A 6,000-nucleotide genomic window follows, 5' to 3' on the forward strand; every position below is an offset into this window, starting at 1 on the left:
ACAACAAAAAGAAAAAAAAATTAAATAGAACAGTTGAAGGGGTCTCTGGGACAACATCAAGCCTACTAACATTTGCATTATATGAGTCTCAGAAGGAAAAGAAAGGGATAGGAAATATATTTGATGAAATTATGGCTGAGAATTTCCCTAACATGAAAAGGAAACAGATACCTAAGTACAGAAGTCTCAAAGTCCCAAACAAGATGAACCCAAAGAAACCCACACCAAGACATATCATAACTAAAATGGAAAAAGTTAAAGGTAAAGAGAGAAAACAGGGCTTCCCTGGTGGCGCAGTAGTTGAGAGTCCGCCTACCGATGCAGGGGACACAGGTTTGTGCCCCAGTCCGGGAAGATCCCACATGCCGCGGAGCGGCTGGGCCCGTAAGCCATGGCCGCTGAGCCTGTGTGTCCGGAGCCTGTGCTCCGCGGCAGGAGAGGCCACAACAGTGAGAGGCCCACGTACCGCAAAAAAAAAAAAAAAAAAAGAGAGAGAGAAAACAAGCAAGAGAAAAACAGAGTCACAAACAAGGGAACCCCCATAGGCTATCAGCTGATTGTTCAGCAGAAACTTTGCAGGCCAGAAGAAAGTGGCATAATATATTTAAAGTGCTGAAAGGAAAAAACCTACAACTTAGAATGCTCTACTCAATAAGGCTATCATTCAGAATTGAAGGAGAGAAAAAGAGCTTCTCAGAAAAGCAAAAACTGACAGAGTTCATCAATAATAAACTAACCTTAAAAGTATTAAAGGGTCTTCTTTAAGTAGAAAAGAAAAGGCTACAAAAAGAAATAAGAAAATACAGGAAGGGAAAAATCCTACTGATAAAGGCCAATATATAGTAAAAACTGCAGCTCACCACTTAAATAAGCTACTGTGAAGATTAAAAAAAAAATCATAAAATCAACTGTAACTAAAATAAACAGTTAAGGAATCGACATGAAGATGAAAAATATGACATCAAAAACACAAAATGTGGGGAAGGGGAGTAAAAATGTAGGTATTTTAGATTGCGTTTGAAAGTAAAAGACTATCGGTTTAGAACAAGTGTATATATAGTTATAGGTCAACATATATCAACCCCATGGGAACCACAAATCAAAAACCTACGACAGATACACAAAAACTAGAGAGAGAAGAGCACAAAAATAACACTTGAAAAATATCAAACTGTAAAGGAAGAGAACAGAAGAAGAAGAAAAGAACAGAGAACTACCACAACAACCAGAAAACAAGTAACAAAGAGGCACTATGTATTAATAATCTGTACATTCCTAACAATAATCACTTTAAACGTCAGTGAACTAAATGCTCCAATCAAAAGACATAGGGAAGCTAATCAAATAAAAAAAAATAAGACCCATCTATATGCTGAGGGGATGAAAAAAGATATTCCATACATATGGAAATAACAAAAAAAAAAACCTGGGATAGTAATACCTATATCAGAAAAAGTAAACTTTAAAACAAAGACTAATAAAAGATGAAGAACATTATATAATGATAAAGGGATCAATAAAGAATAGGATATAACATCTGTAAAGATATATGCACCTAATAAATTAGAATCTAAATATATAAAACAAATGTTAACAGACATAAATAGAGAAACTGACAACAATACAATAATAGTTGCAATTTAACACCTCACTTACTTCAATGGACAGATCATCAAGACAAAAAGGCAATAAGGAAAGAGCAACCCTAAATGACACGTTAAATCAGTTGGACTAAATAGATATCTGTAGCACATACCATCAAAAAAAACCCCAGCAGAATACACATTCTTTTCAAATACATGTGTGATGGTGTCCAAGATAGATCTCATGCAAGACCACAAAACAAATCTTAACAAATTTAAGAGGACAGAAATTATATCAAGCATCTTTTCTGAGCACAAGGGAATGAAACTAGAAAACAATTACAAGAAGAATGAAAGGAAAAACACAAACATGTGGAGACTAAACAATATGTTACTAAAAAACCAATGAGGAATGAACAAGGTCAATGAAGAAATCAGAAAATACCTTGAGGCAAATGAAAATATAAATCCAACTTTCCAAAATCTATGGGATGCAGCAAAAGCAGTTCTAAGATGGAAACTTACAGCAGGACAGGCATACCTCAAGAAATAAGAAAAATCTCAAATAAACAACCTAACCCACCATCTAAAGGAATTAAAAAACAAAAACAAACAAAAGTTAAAGTCAGCAGAAGGGAGGGAATAATAAAAACCAGAGAAAAATAAGTAAAATAGAGACCAAAGCAACAATAGGAAAGATCAATAAAACCAAGAGGGACTTCCCTGGTGGTGCAGTGATTAAGAATCTGCCTGCCAGGCTTCCCTGGTGGCGCAGTGGTTGGGAGTCTGCCTGCCAATGCGGGGGGCATGGGTTCGTGCCCTGGTCTGGTAGGATCCCACGTGCCATGGAGCGGCTGGGCCTGTGGGCCATGGCCGCTGAGCCTGCGCATCCGGGGCCTGTGCTCCGCGGCAGAAGGGGCCACACCAGTGAGGGGCCCGCGTACTGCAAAAAAAAAAAAAAAAAAAAGAATCTGCTTGCCAATGCAGGGACATGGGTTCGAGCCCTGGTCTGGGAAGATCCCACATGCTGCAAAGCAACTAAGCCTGTGCACCACAACTACTGAGCCTGCGCTCTAGAGCCCGTGAGCAACAACTACTGAGCCCGCGTGCCAAACTACTGAAGCCCACACACCTAGAGCCCAAGCTCCACAAATAGAGAAGCCACTGCAATGAGATGCCCGTGCACCACAAGGAAGAGTAGCCCCCACTCGCCACAACTAGAGAAAGCCTGCACGCAGCAAAGAAGACCCAATGCAGCCAAAAATAAATAAATGTATTTTTAAAATAATAATTAAGTAAATAAACCAAGAACTGTTTTTTTGAAAAGATAAGCAAAATTGATAAGCCTTTAGCCAGGCTTACTAAGAACAAAAAAGAGGACTCAAGTAGACAAAATAGAAAATGAAAGAGAAGTTGTCATCAATAACACAGAAATACAAACAATCGAAGAGAATACTATGAACAGTTATATGCCAACAAATTGGATAACCCAGAAGAAATGGATAAACTCCTAGAAACAAAACACACAGTCTTCCAAGACTGAATGAGGAAAAAAAAAAAAAAAATATATATATATATATATATATATGTACACACATACATACACACACATTTTTTATTAATATATACATATATATATTATATAGTCCGAAATACCAATTACTAGTACTTAAATTGGATCATTAACTTAAAAACTCCTAACAAACAAAAGTCCAGGAACAGATGGCTTCACAAGGGAATTTTATCACACATATAAAGAAGAACTAGTAACTAACTTCTCAAACTATTCCAAAAAATTGAAAAAGGGGGAATAATTCCAAATTTATTCAACATGGCCACAATTGCCTTAATACCAAAACAAGACAAAGACACCAAAAAAAGAAAATTACAGGCCAATGTTTCTGATGAATATAGATGCAAAAATCCCAAACAAAATATTAGCAAACTAAATCCAACAGTATATAGAAGGGATCATACATTATGATCAAGTGGGACTTATTCCAGGGATGCAAGGGTGTTTCAGTATCTACTAAGCAGTTAAGGTGATACACACCACATTAACAAAATGAAGGATAAAAATCACATGATCATCTCAATAGATGCAGAAAAAGCATTTGACAGAATTCAACACTCATTCATGAAAAAAACTCTCAACACAGTTGGTACAGAGGAAATATATCTGGAAACATAGGAAACATAATAAAGGCACAGCTAACATCATACACAATGGTGAAAAACTGAAAGCTTTTCTTTTAAAATTATGAACAAGACGAGGATGCCCACTCTCACCAGTATAGTATAGTATACTATACTATTTATAGAAGATCCTTACATCTCCACAAAAAAAAACTATTAGAACTAATAAAGTAGTTTCAAGGTACAATATTAACACTCAGAAATATGTTGCTTTTCTACAAACTAATTATTAACTATGAGAAAGAGAAAGCAAGAAAACAATCCTACTTACAATTGCATCAAAAAGAATAAAATACCTAGGAATAAACTTAACCAAGGAGGTGAAAAACCTATATGCTGAAATCTATGAGAAATTGATGAAAAAAATTGAAGATAATACAAAGAAATGGAAACATACCCAGTGTTCATAGATTGGAAGAATTAATATTGTTAAAATGTCTATAGCAATCATAGCAATCTACAGATTTAATGCAATCCCTATCAAAATACCCATGATGTTTTTCACAGAAGTAGAACAAATAATCCTAAAATTTGTATGAAACCAAAGTAGAAATCAAATATCCAAAGCAATCTTGAGAAAAAAAAGAACAAAGTTGGGGGTTTCATGCTCCTTGACTTTAGACTATACTACAAAGCTAGAGTAATTAAAACCGTATGGTATTGGCACAAAACCACACACATTGGTCAATGGAACAAAACAGAGAGCCCAGAAATAAACCCACACACTTATGGTCAATTAATCTACAACAAAGGAGGTAAAAATATACAATGAGGAAACGACAGTCTCTTCAATGGTGATGTTGTGAACACTGGACAGCTCCACGTAAAAGAATAAAATTGGCACATTTTCTCACAAAAATAAACTCAAAATGGATTAAAGGCCTAACTGTAAGACCAGAAACCATAAAACTCCTAGAAGAAAACATAGGCAGTCCACTCTTTGACATAGTTTTATTAATACTGTTTTTGGATCTGTCCCTCAGGCAAAGAAAACAAAAGCAAAAATAAACAAATGGGACCTAATCAAACTTCAAAGCTTTTGCACGGCAAAGGAAACCATGGACAAAATGAAAAGACAACTTACTGAATGGGAGAAAGTATTTGTAAATTATAAGAGGCTAATATCTAAAATATATGAACAGCTCATACAGCTCAATATCAAAAAAAACAAACAGCTCAATTAAAAAAATGAACAGAGGACCTAAATAGGTATTTTTCCAAAAAAGACATACAGATGGCTGACAGGCACATGAAAAGATCCTCAAAAACACTAATCATCATGGAAATGCAAATCAGAACCACAGTGAAATATCACCTCACACATGTCAGAATGGCTATCATCAAAAAGACAACAAATAATAAACATGGAAAGGATGTGGAGAAAAGGGAACCCTTGTTCACTGTTGGTGGAAATGTAAATTGGTACAGCCATTAGGTAAAACAGTATGGAGGTTTCTCAAAAAATTAAAAGTAGAACTACCGTATGATCCCGCAATCCCACTGCTGGATATATATCCAAAGAAAATGAAAACACTAATTCAAAAAGATACATACACCTCAATGTTCTTAGCAGCATCATTTACAATAACCAAGATACAGAAGCAACCTAAACGTCAACAGATGAATGGATAAAGAGGCTGTGGAATATATATACAATGGGAAATTACTCAGCCATAAAATGAATGAAATTCTGCCATTTTCAACAACATGGATGGGCCTGGAGAGTATTATATTTAGTGATTAAGTCAGACAGAGAAAGACAAATGTTCTGGTTTCACTTATTTGTTTGGAATCTAAAAGAAAACAAACAGAAAAATCAACAAAATAAATATAACAAAACAAACAGACTCATAGATAGAGAGAACAAACTAGTGTTTATCAGTGGGGAGAAGGATGGGGTGAGGGGCAACATAGAGGAAAGGGACTAAGAGTTACAGTCTACTAGGTATAAAAGAAATAAGATACAAGGATTTATATATTTCACAGGGAATATAACCAATATTTTACAATAAATTTAAATAGAGCATAATCTATAAAAATATTGAATCACTATATTATACTCCTGAAACTAATATAACATTGTAAATCAACTATACTTCAATTAAAAAAAAATTCAGATACATCATGTAAATGCCAATAACAAGTCCATTTTTATTGCAGTTTATCAAGCAAAGATAATAATTGCACTGAATCATTTGGATAAATATACCAATTATATACT

This window comes from Lagenorhynchus albirostris, chromosome 3 (genome assembly GCF_949774975.1).
Source record: "Lagenorhynchus albirostris chromosome 3, mLagAlb1.1, whole genome shotgun sequence".
Classification (NCBI taxonomy): domain Eukaryota; kingdom Metazoa; phylum Chordata; class Mammalia; order Artiodactyla; family Delphinidae; genus Lagenorhynchus; species Lagenorhynchus albirostris.